The 19,505-nt window shown below is 42.5% G+C and overlaps 1 protein-coding gene and 1 long non-coding RNA gene across 3 annotated transcripts in view; one reads left to right on the top strand and one right to left on the bottom strand.

Moving 5' to 3' along the window:
• The window catches only part of LOC146789904 (uncharacterized), a 30,734-nt gene extending 11,427 nt beyond the window's left edge, over nucleotides 1-19,307 (bottom strand). The window contains exons 1-2 of the long non-coding RNA XR_014969492.1: nucleotides 19,122-19,307; nucleotides 14,636-14,768 (exon numbers count right to left, since the gene is read on the bottom strand). This is a non-coding gene — a long non-coding RNA (uncharacterized LOC146789904). The remainder of the gene's footprint in view (nucleotides 1-14,635; nucleotides 14,769-19,121) is intronic.
• Nucleotides 19,308-19,317: 10 nt separating this feature from the next.
• The window catches only part of C10H8orf33 (chromosome 10 C8orf33 homolog), a 190,532-nt gene continuing 190,344 nt past the window's right edge, over nucleotides 19,318-19,505 (top strand). Inside the window, exon 1 of one of the 2 annotated variants that reach the window (XM_085628183.1) lies at nucleotides 19,318-19,493. The gene's annotated coding sequence lies outside the window, so the exon portion shown is untranslated. The remainder of the gene's footprint in view (nucleotides 19,494-19,505) is intronic. The other variant, XM_085628179.1, reaches the window with a different exon arrangement.

Raw genomic sequence — 19,505 nt, 5'->3', positions numbered from 1 at the left:
GGGGACATACGAGACAGGAGGGTTTCGGACAAGGTGAGAATAGTCAGAATTATTTTGACCATGGTCAGGGGAAGCAATATTACAATGAAGGATGTGTGAGCGATGACTCGGCAGGCTATTCTCAGGCATAGGATAGCCGAGGACAGAGTGGGGGACATGTGTCAATTCCAATAGATCAAAACGGACCTTATGTGCATGCCCGTCTAATGGATACATCAGGTAAGTTTCTAGTTGACACAGGGGCTATGAATAGTTCTGTTTCACATGCCCTTGTCCCTGGGGCTGCTCTGTCTGGCCAGAATAATGTGTCTGTAGGTTTCTCTGGAACTCCGGTGGTAAGCCCCATTTCCCAACCTCTTTCTCTTACTCTGGGACCAATCTCAATAGATTCACCCTTCCTTCTAACCTCACAGTGTGGTGAGAATCTCTTGGGCATGGATATACTGAAGAGGTTATATGCCCGTATCTATTGCTCTCCAGACGGTGTTTATTTGACTATCAAGAAACCCCCTCCTCCTTCAGCACAATGTTTCTCCAAAACAGACACCCTACCCCCTGAGCTTACGAAGATTCCCCAGGGCCTTTGGGCTACCGGAGATACTGATGTGGGTTTGTTGAAAATACCACCTGTTTCGATCACCTTGAAACTAAATGCCCGGTTACCTAGAGTCCCGCAGTATAAGATTGCCCCCGCGGGTGAACGAGCTTTGTTGTCCATCATTCATGATTTGATCCGCACCGGTGTAGTGGAGGAGACAGCTTCCAATACGTGTAATAGCCCTATTCTTCCTATTCTTAAACGAGCCCCGATAGATCAAAGCCCTGATTATGCTGACACATATCGTTTTGTGATTGACCTGCGCGAAATAAACAAGATTGTAGTGCCCCAATATCCCGTGGTACCTGACATCACTACTATTTTGACGATGATTCCTCCAACAGCTAGATTTTTCTCTGTCATTGATTTGAAAAATGCTTTCTTTAGTATTCCTATTCATCCAGATAGTCGTTACCTTTTCGGCTTCTCATTGGGAGGCCGAAGCTTCAGATTTTGTCGCGCCCCACAGGGCTATACAGAAAGTCCGAGTATTTACAGTCAAGCGCTTAAAACGTTATTGGATACCCTAAATTTGCCACCCGGTAACGTTCTGGTACAGTATGTAGACGATCTCCTCGTGGCCTCTGATACCGAGCACGGTTGCCGAGCGGCGACGACTGCATTGTTACAGCACTTGGCAAACCATGGTAATAAAGTATCGTTGTCTAAATTTCAATATTGTCGACCGGAGGTGACCTATCTAGGTCATCTCCTGTCGAAGGAGGGAAGACGACTGACTCCTGATCGCATCATAACTATATCTAACATGCCTGTTCCTCGCACGCAACGTGATGTCCGCGCTTTGCTTGGCATAACTTCTTACTGTCGCCAATGGATCCCTAACTATTCCCTACTGACTAAACCTTTCTTGCATCTAACGACTAAAGATGTGCATGAGCCTTTACCTTGGACAGCTGAATGTCAGAATGCTTTTGTTTCTTTGAAATCTGCTCTTTGCTCTGCTCCCGTGCTTGGCACCCCTGATTACCGGAAGCCTTTTGTACTCTACGTGCATAAGGAGGACGGTTGCTCGCTTTCAGTGCTAACACAAGGATTTGGTGGTAAGCAAAGACCTTGTGCGTACTTTTCGGCGGTATTGGATAATGTCGCCAGGGCACTTCCCAGTTGTCTGAGAGCCACGGCTGCGGTTGCGGTGGCGATTCGACAATCGGAAGGGCTCGTCCTGAATAAGGACCTGACAGTGATGGTGCCCCACACTGTGGACGTATTATTGAACAGGACACAGACTCAGCACTTAACTAGTGCACGTCTTACAGGGTACGAATTGACCCTGTTTGCACCATACATCACTATCAAAAGATGTGTCACCCTGAACCCTGCTACGTTACTACGTCTCCCTCTGGAAGACCACAGTCAAGATATACATGATTGCATATTTCGGAAAGAAGAAGAAACAAAGGGGCGGATAGATTTGACAGATATTCCTTTATCTGACCCTCAAGCGGAATTGTATGTCGATGGCTCATGTTTTAGGTTACCTAGCGGTGCTACGACCGCTGCTTATGCGATCACCACACTGCAGACAGTAGTCGAAACGGCCAAGGTGCCTTATCGATCGGCCCAGGCTGCTGAGTTAGTCGCACTACTAAGGGCTTGTGAATTGGGCGAAGGGTTAAGGATAAATGTCTACACCAATAGCCAGTATGCTTTTGGCGTAGCACATAGCTTTGGGAGGTTGTGGGCAGAGAGAGGTTTCCTTACGTCCCATGGTCAGAAAATAAAGAATGGTCAGTTGGTTTTGAGATTGTTGGCCGCCCTGACCTTGCCCCAAGCCATAGCCGTTGTTAAATGTAGTGCTCATAAAGCTGTAATTGATGATGTGGGTAAGGGAAATTCCTTTGCGGACAGAATCGCTAAAGAAACTGCCCAATCCAATACCACCTCCATGTTTGTAACTAGTTTGTATAGAGGGATGGTAGAAACAGAGACATTCAATAACACTATAGGTAGTGTGAAAGAATTGCAATTAGAAGCGACCCCTGAAGAACTAAAGCACTGGCAGGAACAGATAGGGAAGCTAGATGACAATGGATGTTGGATTGACCTGTCAGAGAGATGTAGCTGGCTGCTGCCGAATGCATTTGTGAATGCGGTAGTGTCCATGGCACATGGTCCCGCACATGTGGGGGTTTGAGGTATTTGCGCAGTACTAGATCCTGTGTGGTATAATACCAACATCCATAGGACTGCAAAGCATCTAGTCCAGAATTGCATGATTTGTCTACAGCATAATCCAGGAGGTAGTATCCCTGTTCTGACTGGTAGCTTTGCGCCACCCACCCTAACTTTTGAGGTATTACAAATGGATTTTATTCAATTTGAGCGGGTTAACAATCTCAAATACGTCTTGGTAGTGGTCTGTACGTTCAGCAAGTGGGTAGAGGCGTACCCCACCAAAGAAAATACTGCCCTAGCCACCGCAAAGGCCCTTGTAAAGGAGTTCTTTCCCCGCTATGGGTTACCACGGGTGATCTGGAGTGACAATGGGAAACATTTCAATGCTGACCTTGTTGAGCATGTTTGCAAGGGCCTGTCAATACAGCAGAAGTTCCATGCTGCCCGTCACCCCCAATCAGCAGGGCTGGTGGAAAAATATAATGGGATCTTAAAATTGAAACTAGCAAAGCTACAGGATACAACAGGGCTAAAATGGCCTGATCTCTTACCCCTGGCTTTACTGTCTGTAAGAACTACTCCCCACTCCCGTAGTGGGATATCGCCGTATGAGGTGATATTCGGTAGGCCCGCTAATGTATAGGGGGTGTGCCACGACCAAAATCCCTTAGAGATATTGAGTACCCTATGTTGGCGGATTACCTTTATGCACTAACTAAAGATCTTCGTTCCATTCACCAACAGATATCAGCAGTACTGCAGCCTCTGCCGGAGGGTCCTGGACACAGCCTGGAGCCTGGACAATGGAAACTACCAACGAAAATCGAGTCTGGACCCACGCTGGACCAAGCCCTTTCAAGTGCTTCTGGCTACGAGAACGGCTGTTAAAGTTGAAGGGAAACGGCATTGGATTCATGTATCACATCTGAAAAAGGTTCCCCTTCCTTTGCCGGATGATCACCGGGACCAGAGCGAAGTATTAGGGCACGAAAGCGATAAACTTACCGAAAAGTCACCTTCCCCAGAAGCCCAAGGAGGAACGAATGGGCAAGAGGAGGGTGTCGTGAGTTCGGAGACATCTGCAACAGGTTATCCGACACCTGGGAATGCAATATCTGACAAGGGAAGTCACACACCCAGTCCTTTACCTGATCCCACTGTGCCTGTTCTTTTCATTAATCCCGAAATACCGGGTCATGTTCGTTACAACCTGTGGCCCCGACAGAAAACAAAGATCCCAGGTTCAGCCTAGAGAATGAGAATGAAGGTCTGAGTAAAACCCTGGGAAAAACAAAAACACTGGACTGAACTCGTTGAGAGCTTGGAACTTTTTGATAAAGCTGTGTTCAGAAAGAAGATAGAGACATTGATCAGTTGGTGGGGGCCCAGGTAGAGTTTCCTTTCAGCAAGAGTTGTGTCAAGTGCAACTCCGACGCGAGAAGTTTTTTGTGCCCTTCTTCCTTTTTTTCGTTGCATGGAACAATAGGAGTCTGCCTGTGAGGCTCTAATACGGACACAGGAAAGAAGCACCCTCCGGCAGGTTGGACTGCTTGTAGATTCCCTTTTTCCCGAGATTATATCTGGACTTTTAGTGAGAATGTACCCTTTTGCTCATTTTGTCCCTGAAGAGGAACGTCCCATAGTACACCGCCCTTTGTATCCACATCTGCCGATGTTTTCTACCTGGAGATTGCGTGCCAAGATTGTTTTCATTGTCATAATAGTTGTTTCATTAATATTATGTTTGGGAATGTTCATCTATCTAGAATTCCGTCATCCTGTGCACACCCTGATGGCTACCACCCCCGCGGAGCACCGTTTTCAGACTTTTGCCCCACATAAAGAGAGGCATCGTCAGACCTATGTGAATAATGCTTTTATTGAAATGTTACACCAAACCCATAGTTCAACGAATGCCACGAATTGCTGGGTATGTGGCCTTCTTCCCCCAGTGATGCACAAACATGATCTATCCATTTCAATGCCTTTGTCATATTTAGGCAGTTGTGAAGCTTGGTTTAGATTACTGTCAATGATATATGAACATTATACTGTTGATGGGCACCGATTTTTAGAAAAGGATTATGATTTGATTCTGGCCTATATAGAAAGGCACCAGGGATTCACCCCAAATGCCGAAGGTACAGATGGTACTCTGGATCCAACCGCTTGCATGAATGTGTATACAGAACATGAAAACGACACCTGGTTGAGGGATGAAGGGTTAGATTTTGTGTCCTTCAATTTTACTGAATATTTCAGATATTTCCAGGAACGAAATGTGTCAAATGATAGGATCATTTCGGTTCCTGTGTTGAATACATCGTCCTCCTTTTGCATACATGGTACTGGCCATTTATTTGTTGGATTTAGTAAATGTAACTATACCTATAGATTACAAACATTTAGCAGCCCACCTATACTTACCCCTCCGAATGTATATTTTGTGTGCGGAGAAAACACTTACACCTGGCTCCCCAGAGGGTGGTCAGGTAGATGTTACTTGTCCTTCCTGTACCCTCCTGTTTATATAGCCCCTTCCGACTATCATAAATCTCACTCACTGAACCGACGGAGTTTAGAATCAGGAACCACTGATAGAGATGCTACGGATCAGACTGATACCCCTGCCCAACACTTTGTCGATATCATGAAAGGAGTCCTGCCTATATGGGGACCCATTTTAACCAGTAAGGAAATTAGAAGATTGTCCAGGGTGGTAGAGGGAGTGGTAAATACCACTGCTGGAATACTGACTAATATAACCGTTGAACTTCAAGCGGCCAGACTTGTGACCCTCCAAAACCGCCTTGTTTTAAACGTTATCCTAGCTGATCGCGGAGGAGCGTGTAGAGTGATTGGCAGATCCTGCTGCGTATATATACCTGACTCCGCCCCCTCGTTCATCTGGCCATTCAGAAATTGCATCGATTAGCATCCGAGATTCATACGGAGACAGGTACTTGGTCTATTTCGGGGTGGTTCTGGGGTCTTCTTACCACCTGGGGTTGGAAAATATTCATGATCCTCCTAGGAATAGTGGGTTTCCTTTTTACTTGTTGTGTTTGCATCCAATGTGGGCCTGCCTGTTGCTCCTATTGTGCCACCCAAATTCGTCTTGCTTTACCTGAACCTAAAGCAAACCCCGCCAGGGTGAACGCTCAGTTAGTGCAGAAAGAGATGCATGACATAATGCAGATAGACGAAGGTATTTTTGAAGAGTAATTCGATGAATAGCTACATTATGCTAAAAAGGGCCGTTCTGTGGGATACAAGTCAGCATGTGAAGTTAGCATAATGTATCTTGGTCTGTATCTCTACTCCATAAACAACGAGACATGCTTTAGAAGATGGCCCATTCCTTTTCTGTGTCTTGTATGATAGAAAGGGCCGAAAAGCCATACTACGGCCATCTTGGATTATGACCAGTCGTGTTTTAGATCATGTGGTTCTCTCTGCCTACCGTCTACATGATTTAGCTCGTACCAGCCTAGAGACAGGTTGAATTGTATTTACGACTGAGGCCCAAGGTCACATCTGCTGTAGGGAGTATCAAGCGAAATTCCTCTGGGCCCGAGACGAGAAGGGAGTCACCCCGCCGACCTTCTCTGTAAAGATAGTAACCTTGTGTGTGCAGCTGAAACTGGATATGGTATGAGCTCATTTAGGAGCTCCTGGGCTAACTGGTGTTTTTCCACTTGTAAGGCTTTGTATGTCGAATCTGTTATGTATATAAGTGTGATTCTGTCAAGGGGCCAGCAATCTTCCTCAGCGCACCTGATGGGTGAGGATCGATGAGGCTCCTCTATGTAGAGTTCTGTTGTGGCCAATAAACGCTTGAACCTTCTACGTTGCCAACTGCTTATTATTGACTTGATATTGCGGGCCACTGGTAAGTGTGGCCCTTGGGATTACTATTTAGATTACTACAACCCTTTTGTCTGTAACTTAACTTTCCTATTTATTTCTTATGATTTATGTAACCCCTTTTTTTGTTGTTTCCCCTGATTTAAACTATTTTACAATTCCTTGAATGTCTGCGCTAGTATAAAAGATATCTGTTCCCCGCATTTCTCTCTCTTTCTCGACACCATCTATCTCCTCACAATATGGAGAGCATCAAAACCTTTGGGTTCTCCGATGAGGACTTTGCACGAATGATAGGCTTAGCAGCTGGCAGTGACAAACAGTTCTCGTTATCCAAAGGTCTTGAAGGTGAATGGACCAAACTTCTTAATTTAAAGAAAAAATCCAAACGCACTGAAGCCCATGCCAATTTCATGCTTGAGTATTTGAAGGCCGGAACATTCCCGTTTGGACTGCGGGTCCGTAACATCCCAGGGCTATTTGTAGAAATTAGACAATTCCTAGAGAAATGGGCTCTAATATCGAACAGATGCTCACGGGATTGGATGATGTTAATCATCGAGACTGCCAGAGAAGTATTAGCCGTCATGAATAAAGAAATAGAAGAATTGGAAGAAAGACTCAAGAAAGACAACTCAGTTGAAATGGCAACAAAAAATCTAGAAGAGATCGTCCAAGAATTAGATTCCTTCTCTGCCTATCTCCTGAAAATGAAAACCGAAAAATTGAGGAAAGATATTAGGCTATTCTCCCAGGAACTGACATATCCGTATCTTATGTCCAACTTTTATAACATGTCGGACACTAATAGACCCAGTAATGGCAACATGAGATGGGGGAATAATAAAAAGATCACCACGTTCTCTGACACCACGGACTCGGTAGGAGAAGGGCCTGTTGATTATGAGACAAATTATCAACCCCGACATGAATCTTTTGACAGACCGGCCATGCCTGATCATTTTTTAGGCAACCGCAGAGGGAACTATCGCCCCAGAACCAGAACACCTCGATTGAGGAACTTCCATCAGGGTCAGGGTCAACCACAAATGTATATACAAACCAGACACAACCAGTACTGGAAAACACAATAAACATACCTGTGTTTAATCTATCTGTCTCCAACGTTGACCCTGAAGCAGTGAATCTCCTATCTAGGGGCCTTTCCTTTGTTCCCACTACCTCTTTTAACAAATTCGAATTTATGAAGGATTTACATTCCTTTTTCAGGAAAATCAGGTTAAGAAAATTCTTTCTTAACAGACCATCTCCTGACATTATGGATAATCTTTCAGGACTCAGGCCCCCCTCTGATTTCACCCCTAGCTTGGACCTTGTTGGTTCAGAGGTAGGCATTTTTGAGAAGGCGGTTTTATTGAAAATTGCCAAAACCATCAAATTTGTCCCCAAACCTGCTAGTAATTTGTCAGCTGTGGAACAGAATGCTTTGAAATCGTTACAAGATAACAAGCAACTCACCATCAAGCCTTGCGACAAGGGAGGGGGCATCGTTATTTTCAATACCCCTACGTATATTGAGAAAATAAACACCCTTTTGTCATCTACCAGACACTATAAACGTATCACGAGAAACCCTGAATCCAATCTTAAACAGCGCATTCTAGCCATGGTTGAGGCTGCGGTTGAGGAGGATTTTATTTGCACCAAGGAAGCTGAATGTTTGACACCCAGTTACACTCGCATGCCCATTATATACGGGGTACCTAAGACCCATAATAACATCTCTAATCCACCCCTAAGACCCATTGTCTCCACCATCGGTTCGGCTATCGAACCTCTCTCTAAATATATTGACTGCTTTTTGAAACCGTTGGTGAGTAAAATTGGATCTTATGTGAAAGACACAGGCCACTTCATCTCAAAGATCGAGAACATGCCTTATGATTCGGAGAAGGAGCTCTTGGTCACGTTGGATCTGGAATCTCTGTATACGAATATCCCCCAGGAAGGAGCACTATCTGTGCCTCAAGAGATCCTCGCTATGGAAACAGAAATGACAAATGCCCCTTTTATCATTGAATGTTTAAAGACGGTCCTGAGTGAAAATTACTTTGAATTCAACAACAACAATTTTCATCAGATACAGGGCGTTAGCATGGGGGTTTCCTGTGCCCCGAGCATAGCCTGTCTCTATATGAGACGCTTTGAACAGATCAATATATATAACGAATTGGCGCCCTTCTATGAGAATGTCCGAGCCTGGTCTCGATTCATCGATGATATTTTTTTCATCTGGAATGGAGACCAAAGCTCCCTGGATGAATTTGTTGCCTGGCTGAATGCAGCTGACATCAATTTGAAATTTACGGTCCACTGCAGCAACCTCAAGGTTGAATTTTTGGACGTTTGGATTGAACACCATCAAAAAAAACTATTTGTGTCCCTGTATATTAAACCCACAGCCAGAAACACGCTGTTACAATACGGCAGTTACCATCCCAGGTGCCAAAGGGACAGCATTCCCTTTAGCCAATTTCTCCGTATTCGGAGGAACTGTTCTCATATCAAAGATTTCCTAATCCAGGCTGACATTCTCAAGGCAAAACTACTTAATCGAGGTTATCCACATAAGCTGATCAAGAACTCCCTCAAAAGAGCCAGATATTTCAACAGAGAGTCCATGTTTGATTCCAAGGAGATCAACCCTATGGATAAGTTGGTATATGTTACCAAACATTCCGACATTACCCACAAGGTTAGACAGACCATCAACTCATTATGGTATCTTTTAAACATTGGCAACGATGAGACGAAAATTCCGAAACCTCTTTTTGCCTTCAGACGAAATAAGAACTTAAAAAACTTCCTAATCAGAGGGAGAATCATGGATAAAAAGGCTCCTATTCAGACTGCCATTTCAAGTTTAGAACCCATCAAGGGGAATCATCGTTGTGGCACCTGTCAGGCATGCTCCAATGCGATTGTTGGCGAGACCATCAACGTTAATGACCGGTCCATTACACTTCAGGGGATGACCAACTGTTGTACTTTCAATGTGATCTATATCATCACATGTCCATGTGACCTTATATACATCGGAGAGACAGGACGTGAGTGTAGAATCAGAATTTGCGAACATAAGTCCAATATTCGCACCAAAAAAATCGCTGCCCCACTGGTCAGTCACTGGCTTGACAAAGACCACAATGAAATGGACCTGAAGTGGTCCATTTTAGAGAAGATCTGTACCCCCCCTGGCAGAGACCCCAGTCGAATTAGGAAAAAGAGAGAGACCTTTTGGATCTTTTATCTGGACTCTGTCCATCATGGTCTGAACGAGATTATCCAGTGGGAGAATGCGATCATTTAATCGACCGGCCCTGTCTGTATCTCTTACTGATCAGGCTACTCGAGATTGCTGTATACTCTAGGAGCTCAGACATTTTGCGCTGACCCTGCCCCTGCTGAGATTGCTTGTATGAGTATGTCTACTTAACACCTGTGGGCCTTCAACTTTGTCCAAAACAGATTTGAGCACGGCGATTTGTGACCCCGTACATTGCCTTGGCCACCATTTGGCCCTTGTTTCCCCAAAGGCCACTTCCATTGTTTCAATATGGCCGCCACATTGTCAAGCAGATTGATTCCCTGCACGTTTTCAGTCCTCTCTCTATCCCTGTAGATCACACGTCACAAGACTTCCTATTGGCTCACTGTGAATTTGTAACTCGCTAAGAAGGGTGGGACCCTTTGGTGGAATCATCCAGGACGTTCCCGGCGTGCTACCTGACTTTGCGATCGGCGCCTTTCTACAAGTCGGAACCAGTATAGACAAGTAAGATCCAAAATATGGGAATTGTCGTCTTCCATTTCTTTTAGCCCGGACGCCTGCACCGTCTTACCGGGAGCTATATGCTCTTTGGTTATATATTCTCCCCTTTAGACTGAGGGCCTTAGGTCCTTTATCCGCGCCCCCGCTCCTCCTGGCTTTTCTCCTCTTCCCCCGTGAAACGACGCAATAGCGTCTAACTACTATCCTCGTTGCATTGATTCCCAAACCATCTCTGCGCTTGACCTTAGGACTCTTGGGCTATCTATGATTTAATGTATTCTCTGCCCATAAGAGGTCGTTATTAGTTTCTGCTTGAATGCCGCAGTTATACAGCGACCTCTGTACCATTCTATTTAGAAATATTCTGTTTCTGTCTATGTAGGAAACACCCGTGGCTTGAAATACACAATATCCAGCGCTCTGACGCAGCTTCCACGTTATTGGTCAATCCATCTTTGAACCACCTATGTTCATGTGAAAACCAGCTTATACTCAATTACTGCCCTGCCGTTAACCGCAAGTATGTTTGTTACATCCATACTTTTCTCCCTTGATTTATTGGATACGGGATTTTGTCCCAGTGAAGCTAAATGTCTTCCCATAATCTATCTTCCCTCTTACGATCTATTTCTCTATTATTTTTCTTAGATCTAGTTGCACCTCCCTGAGCCTTCATGTTTAAACCTCGCTGAATGCATTGAATTTTACCTGACCCGTTTGACTTATACTTGATTGAACGCTTCTGGCTATAATCAGTGGCGCGGGTAGGTTACCTTTTAACTGAACATGACCTTCCTTTCTTCATTTCTGAATTAACATAACCTATTGCAGGTATCTGAATAGATTGTTCTTTGACTAATCTTCCCTAGATTTTACCAGCGGCCTGTTGAGTCTCTGAATATATATTCCTCCATCCAGTAAAGATGTGCACTTAAACCCCTATTGTTGGGGATTTAACCTTAAAGTACGTATTATGAATGGGACTCTCATAGCCTGCGTACACGCATAAATAATCTTCCTATTCACTGATTCCAAACACGGGTGCTAAATATGCGGGTTGCTGTCTTTCTATCTTTCCATATATCTGCACATACTTAACTGCACGGACTTCCTATTTCTTCCTGTTCTAGACCTGGGTATAACTTATTGCCTTGGCTATTCTTACTTTGGAGGTTTTCTCATACACATGCTCCTTGTTGGTACCTATTGGACCTTGTATGAAAACTATGGTATAGATATCTCTTTTGATTCACTTCTGGAGCTGATCTCTGTGGACAGATTTGCAATATTAATGATACTGCATCAGGTTATATGCTTATGTATTATCATTGTTTGATTGCTCATATATGTTTGTTTGATTAATTCTAGGTACATCTTATGTCCCCCACAATCTACCGGTCTTCGCCCTGATGAAGGTGGGGCCCAATTTTGGGTCCAATACCGAAACGCGCGTTGGCGCCTGAACTTTCAGCACTTCTCACCTCATAATATCGTTATTTTCCAACTGAATGATATGTGAGCTAACCACCGATATGATCTTGTCTGGAAGTTTTTCCACCTAGACCGTTATTTGTTAGTGTGAATTTTGATGGAATGAATGTATGTATGTATGAGTTGAGTTACGTGTGGGACATTTAATAATTTGGTGTATTATGATTATGAAGTACATTCGCTGTTTTTTCATCATCTAATGTTTTTATGTGCAAAAACCAAAAAAAGTTTTCGAAAAAATGCTGTATATTAAAAAAATAAACAAAAAATATATATTTTTCTATTTATCAATTTTGTTGGTGCCTTTATATAATTGGTCTGTTCATTCAGCTCCAGTTTAGTGTTTGCTTGATCCAGGGACCTATGTTCTAGGCCCTCCTGTATAGCATCCGGGCGGGTGTTTCCTTTAGCTGATGTTGATTGATTTACCCCTACCCCACCCGCCCTGTATTCCTTTTAGGGGTCCCCCTTTCGTAATTGTTTTTTTTTTTTCTTTTTTCAAAGTCATGCAACACCCCGTAACCATACTGACTGTCAGTGTAAATGGTTACTCTCCAATTTTTCTCCTTTTTTCAGGCTTTAATTAAAGAAATCAATTTGGCTATTTGTGCAGACTTGACTTCTGGTAAATAGGATGCTTCGACGATTTCAGCCAATGTACACACAGCATAAGTAGCACTTAATCCTACCTCCTCATGGCGCATGCATGAACCATCTACAAAGAATTCATGCTCAGCATCTTTTAGTGGCTCATCTTGAATGTCTGGACGTGGTTTTGTACTTAGTTCTGTTACATCAAGACAGTCATGTTCTGGGTCATCCTTTACTTCCTCATTATATGGATCTGGTAACAGAGTGGCTGGATTAAGTACAGTACATCGAACAATGGTCACATTCTATGCACCTAAAATGATTCTTTCATATTTAGTTAGTCTGTTTGGGGTGAGATATTGGGTACAAGTTTGTGTTAAAAGAATTACAACTGCATGGGGGACATACACCTTTACAGGGTGTCCCATTACAATTGTCTCACTTTGCTCCAGACTTACACATGTGGCAGCCACAGCTTTTAGGCATCCTGATAAAGCGGATGCTACAGGATCTAAGGTAGCAGAGAAGTATGCCACTGGGCGTCTCATCAGGCCATGAATCTGTGTTAGAACTGAGAGGGCACAATTATCTCTCACAACAGAATAAGGCTAAATCTTTTGAATAGTCGGGCATACCTAAAGCAGGGGCTTCACATAAAGAATCTCGTAATTTAAAAAAATATTTTGTACTCTCATCGTCCCATTCTATCTGTTCTTTTGCTTGTTTCTTTGTCATTTGTATCAGGGGTTTCGCCAACATGGAGAACCCCATAATCCACTGTCTGCAATAACCAACTACCCCTAGGAACATTCTTATTTCCTTCTGGGTTTGCGGCAACTTCATTTGTTTGATTATTTTTATTCTTTCTGATGTCACTCTCCTTTCTCCTCGTTCTATCTGGTGTCCCAGATACTTCACTTCTTTTCTGCAAAACTGTAGCTTTTCAGGGGACACTTTATGTCTACCTTTGGTTAAATGGTTCAGCAAGGCTATGGAATCTGTCACACAGTCACTTTTTGTTTTTGAAGCGACTAAAAGATCATCTATGTACTGTACGAGAACAGATTCTTTAGGCATTACCAAAGTCTCAAGACATTTTTTCAAAATCTGATTGAAAATTGAAGGACTTTCTGTGTACCCTTGAGGGATACGATTTCAAGCATAAACACGATCATCAAATTTAAAATAAAATAAAAACTGGCTATCTGGATGCAATGGGATAGAGAAGAAAGCATGACATAAATCAATCACGGTAAACCACCTCGCATTCCATGGTATTTGGTACAGAATCACTGCAGGGTTTGACAACAGGGGACAACAATCTTATTAATCTTTCATAAATCTTGAACTACCCTATACTTGCCATTTGGTTTCTTAATTCCAATTATAGGAGAGTTACAGGGACTACTTAAAATCTCTTTTAATATGCCTTGTTCGACCATTCGATTTATTTCTGCTGCAACACCAGCTTTAACTTCAGGACTCATTTTGTATTGTCGGGTGTTTGGGAAAACTGCACCTTCCTTTACAGTCACTTTTACAGGGTCTACATCTGTCATTAATTCTACTTTCCAGTAAAATCCCACACATCTGGATTTACTGTCAGTTTTACCTCTTCTGGCAAGTCGTCTTGGGTTAATATTGAATATAATTCATTTACTTCTGCTCCTTGCTTAGCTAACATGATTTTGTATATTCCGTCTTCATCTGGGGTTTGAATGGCAACACCATCCGGTGTGCAGAATATAGTGCAATTGATTTTGCACAACAAAACTCTTCCTAATAAATTCACAGGACTGGCGTCACACACTACAAACTTGTGCATCTCTTTGAAGTTTCCAATGCAAACTTCCATTGGCTTTGTAATTGGGGTCCTAATTTGTTTATTGGAAAACTCACTACTTGGATCACTTCTCCCGAGAGGGGTAGGTTTGGAATGGCTGCTGTTCTCACAGTAGAACGGGTAGAGCCAGTGTCCAGCAAAAAAGGTAATGTAATTTCCCTTTACCTTCCCGTTGATATACGGACCTGACTGATCTACTGGTAAGGATGCGCCAAGTACACAATCCTCATCCCCCCTTTCAGTCACCGTCATTGATCTTGGTCCCCGAAATAGGGTTCCTGCAAAAGAAATTGTGATGTTAGGAAATTTTTCTTACCACTTCCTTCTTGAAATCCAGTGTCCGTACTGTACTTAGCTTGACCCACACATTTTGGCATAGGGGCAGGTGGCAATTGATTCTGCAGATTTACAACTTGTTGTGGTTGACTCATTATCACCTCCTTCTGCGTCTGTGGATTTAAATTTGGATTTGGCCTATTATTATTATTTTGTATATTCTTACACTCGTTCTTCCAATGCCCCAATTTTCCACATCCATGACAAGGGAATTTCTTCTTTGCCTCTTCTCTACTTAATCACTCTTTTAGTTTTGCCCCGCTAATTTCGCCATTTCCTTGCCCCTTTTCTGATTTCCCTGCCATGTCATTTAACTGAATTTCCTGCTGCTCTGCCAATTTAACTTGAGCCCACATTACCTTTTCTTCTAAAATCTTTCGTCTATTGTCAATTTCATCTCCACAGTACTTTGCATACTTTAAAATTTCGTCTATGGGCTTTGCTTGCCAACACAAACTATGCTGCCTAATCATTTCAGATATGTCTTTCTTTAATCCATTAACAAATCGATACACAAAATGAGCATATCCTTATTCTCAATGATTTCCACCCCACTATACTGTTTGAACACATGTAGAAGGCGCTCATAGTACGCATGGACTGATTCATCTTTTTCTTGAGTTGTTCTATCTATCTTTACCCACTCTGTCTCTTTTGGTTGGTATTTTCCCTTTCAAGAAAGTTATGACCTGGTTATATTTTCTGATTACTTCTTCAGACGGGGCTCCCGTTTTCTTGTCTCTCGGGTATTCTTCAGTTGGCCAATCAACCGTAATTTTGCACTCAGCCCACAAATCAGCTGGTACCACTATGTCAAACAAACCATCCAAATCGTTTAACAGAACGTTTGAAACCTTCACAAACCTTTCAACTTGTCTATACCATTCCACAGGCTTCTCCCTCAATTTTGGGAAATCATTTGTAAATGACAAAATATCCTGTCTAGTCCACGGAACATGTACATATCCTCCCCCTGGAACTTCTCTCATTGGGTATAACCCTTCTGCCTTTTCTGTTTCTTTCATTAAATACTCTGATGTTACTCGAGTGGCCGGTGCTTCTTCCTTTTTCTTCGTCCTGCTTGCTTTCCATCTGTCTAGGTCTCCCCATTTTTGTAATATCGTCATTAATTCTTTAACTTGCAATTTTCTCCCCGACACGTTCATATTTTCCAGATCTTTATCAGAAAATTCTGTTCTATAGGGTTTCTGTAGAACCTCAGATCTTCCCACATCGATTCCCATTTCTAAAGCCAAATTCATTAATTTTTCATGAACTTATTTTGTATTTCGAGTTATACTTCTGCAAATGAACAGCAATTCTTCCTCATTAAAAGTATTCAGCCTTTCCAACCCTACAATTCCCGCTATCATCTATTCCAGTTCTATTATTAGCTTTAAAACATCTAGTATTTTTGGAGGTGGATCGGGCTTTTCTATATCTCTTGTCCATCTGTCTAACTCTTCTGGGGTTATTAGTGTGGCACTCTTTGTTCCCGTAGATGTCTCAAGTCTCACTTCTTTTGAACAACCTGGTGTGATTCTTCTAGGTGTGTCATTTATCTGCCCTCTTATCGGCAAATCCATTAATGAAATTACAGACTCACAATCACTAGCTTGGTCATCGACTATTATTTTTCCTTTTCTAGGTTCAATTAGTGATGTGGTCATGACAGGAGTTTTAGGACAGTTTGATTTATCTCCATATAACGGGACAACAGGACCTATAGTCACAGGTATGGTTAGCGCTTCAGGATGTGTGTTTAGCTGAGTTATCTTTTGTATTAATTCTTCCCTATTTTTATTTATTGCCTCTCTTTCCTTTTCTTGGAGTACCCTTTCCATTGTTCTATCATGTACTACTTGTGGCACCAAGGGTGTCTCTAGAAGTGGAGCGCTTGGGGTAATTTTACTTGATCCTTCCTGATATGGCGGAGGACTTTTGATTAGTATCTCATCTAAATAATCTTCATCAGAGTCTCCTCTACTTGTCATTAAGTGTTTTTTTCTTTTCTGTGCATTTGCTTCCTCCCTGTTCATAAGCCATTAATACAGGATATAATCCTTCAGTTAACATGGCTTGTCTCCATTGTTTCATCTGTTTGTCTTGAGTTTCACGCAGACATTTTGGGTAGAAATTACTCAGATTCCTGTTACACCTTAGTCTATCTCGTTCAAATGCCTCAGTTCCCCATTCCTCTAATGCCTCATACTGAGTCAACCTAGGTCTGGGTTCTAATTCATTCATTCTCGTAAACAAATTAAGAAAAATTCTTCCATTAAATGTTCCGTTTTCTGGGAAAGCCAAAATTCCATCATCCTTTGTATATTCGATCCAATTTTCTAACCATACACAAGTATGATAACCTCTTTCTACCATCATGTATGATGCAGGAGTTTTCGGAGGAGGAATGAGAATTCCTTCTCTCGTTTTAATAGGCTTATCTTTTTTAAAGTAATTCTTTATTTTCTGCATAAACGGCATTTTTCTTTTTTCACAGTACATTTTTCGTGATCTTCTTCTCAAGTATTGCTGGTAAGCAAACCCTAAATAATTTCTATCTGAGTGATTTCCAGTTAATGTGGGATCGTACATACACAATCCGTTCTCTATTTTTATTCTTCGGGATTTCTATGTTTATAGTTACTTAATCTTTTCGTACAATACTAGCGCGTCTCTTATTTTGGTATCCAATCAAAACTCAACTTACTCTGTGCGTTTAGCCAATGCTAGCGCGGCTTAAAGTGACGTCAATATCACTCCTTTCTACGGACCCCTCCTTTGCAAAAACTTGCATGTCACACACCCGCTGTCCTACCAATCCCAGCGCGGCTTTTTGTGACGTCAGTGCAGCACCCGCCACTGACCCCTCCTTTACAAGGTAATGCGTAAATTAAATCTCTTAGTATTTTGTACGTATTTTGCATAAATTGACAACATAAAACATTCGCTACTGTATCAGATTCTCTAATTTCCAAAAAATAGTCAGTTTTTCTTTTCATTGCGAGTAAACCTTTTCTGCTTACCCTTCACTCACTACGAGTAAAAACCTTTCCGCTTACTCTTCCCTCAAGCATCAGAGAACCTGCTACTCCTTCAGTATTACCCTTTCTAGGTGATACAAGACCAAAGTTGTGCCAATGACCTCTTTAGCTACCAATTATTCTCACTTACATACAGAAATAATCCCTAAAACAGTGCTTCTAGTTTTACCTAACTTTCCGCACTTTCTCGAATCCTGACAAGCAACCTCACTGCAGTATGGCTTCCATTCACCATCCGCTATTCAATATTCCCAGGAACTTCAGACAACATGAATAACGATGACAACAACAAAGTGTTAATATATATATCAAATATTTCAATTACAATATTCCCTACCTAACTAATCCTGACAAGTAACCTCAATGCAGTATGGCTTCCATTCACCATACGCTATTCAATATTCCCAGGAACTTCAGACAACATGAATAACGATGACAACAACAAAGTGTTAATATATATATCAAATATTTCAATTACAATATTCCATACCTAACTAGAACCTAACCATGCCTCTGCGTTAACGCCGTCAAGGGCGCACTGCAAACTGGCTGGCTCCCACAACTTTAGTCTCTATCCCACAGTACCGAACCAATGACTACTCCATTTACGAACTCCACTACACCAGCTATGGACCCTTTATGCCCTACAGAGCCGAGCTGCCCCCTTCCCATAGTTGGCGCTCAGCACGAGCTCAAGAGCAGCCCCTGCTCCAGCACGCTGCCTTCGCCTACCACCACCCAGCCTTCTACCCCTACGGCCATCACAAGCTTGGGGATCCCTCCAGGCCCTAGATCACCGCCTGTGAGTGCAACAGCACCCGGAAGGCCTGGCTGAACGAGCATTGCAAAAACCACAGCAATGGCGAGAAGATGATGCTCTGTAAATATGTAATATATTTTTGGCCTACCATAATCGCATCAACTTTTCTTAAAATGTAATCTTGAGTGAATTTGCAACTTGAATATATGTAACTCAAACCGCTAATATCTGTAGTAGACATATGCACTTACTACCATTCTTATGTGAGTTTACAGTTTTTCAGTTTCTTATCTTTTATGTAATTCATGCACTCTGAAGTCTTTATGTAATGTAACTGGTTCTATTGTAAAACGCTCCTTCGGGGAAAGTTCGAGCTATATAAAAACGCATAAATAAATAAATACATTATAACCTAGGCTATACAGAGAGCACACGTGACAACCGACTTGCCTTTTGATTCGCTAATAGCATTGTTTGGGGTGGTAGGAGCATTAATGTTTCCAAATGAATGTTTATAAACAATCTTAAATGTCTCCTAACGAAATGGTAAAATCTAATATATACAATTAAACTCTTGGCACGTTAAAGGAATACATGTTTCGAATAGTCTTTGTCATTAGTTTACAGGGTTTGTTGCACAATAAAGCCTAACGTTGTCTCGCTTTTGCTCCGTGAGCTCAATGCAGAAAGTTTATACTCCAGTTCTTCATAAGTGGCGTCCAGACTTATTTCGGGAGCATTAAGGTATGGGGTGTAAAAACGCTCAGCAAGCCGCGTCAAATGACCATGAGTTTCGATATCGATTTGATAACCGCCTATAGATAGCTGCATACTAGAGCACTTCCTGTTGTCAGCCACTTCGGAAGCTTTACTGCTTCCTCTTTACCGCACATGCGCTGTCAGTGGCGTTTCTCTGCAGCAGGCACTTCCTATATTCACTTCCGGAGCATACAGGAGAGCGTGTATTAGAAATATAACTGGCGACACCTGGTGAGAAGTCAGAAGCCTGGTAAACGGCTTACTTTCTGTGTCTGGTGAGTGGATCC

The sequence above is a fragment of the Triturus cristatus genome, chromosome 10 (assembly GCF_964204655.1).
Source record: "Triturus cristatus chromosome 10, aTriCri1.1, whole genome shotgun sequence".
NCBI classification, from domain to species: Eukaryota; Metazoa; Chordata; class Amphibia; order Caudata; family Salamandridae; genus Triturus; species Triturus cristatus.
Note: the sequence above shows the minus strand (reverse complement) of the source record. Positions and strands in the feature narration are given on the sequence as shown.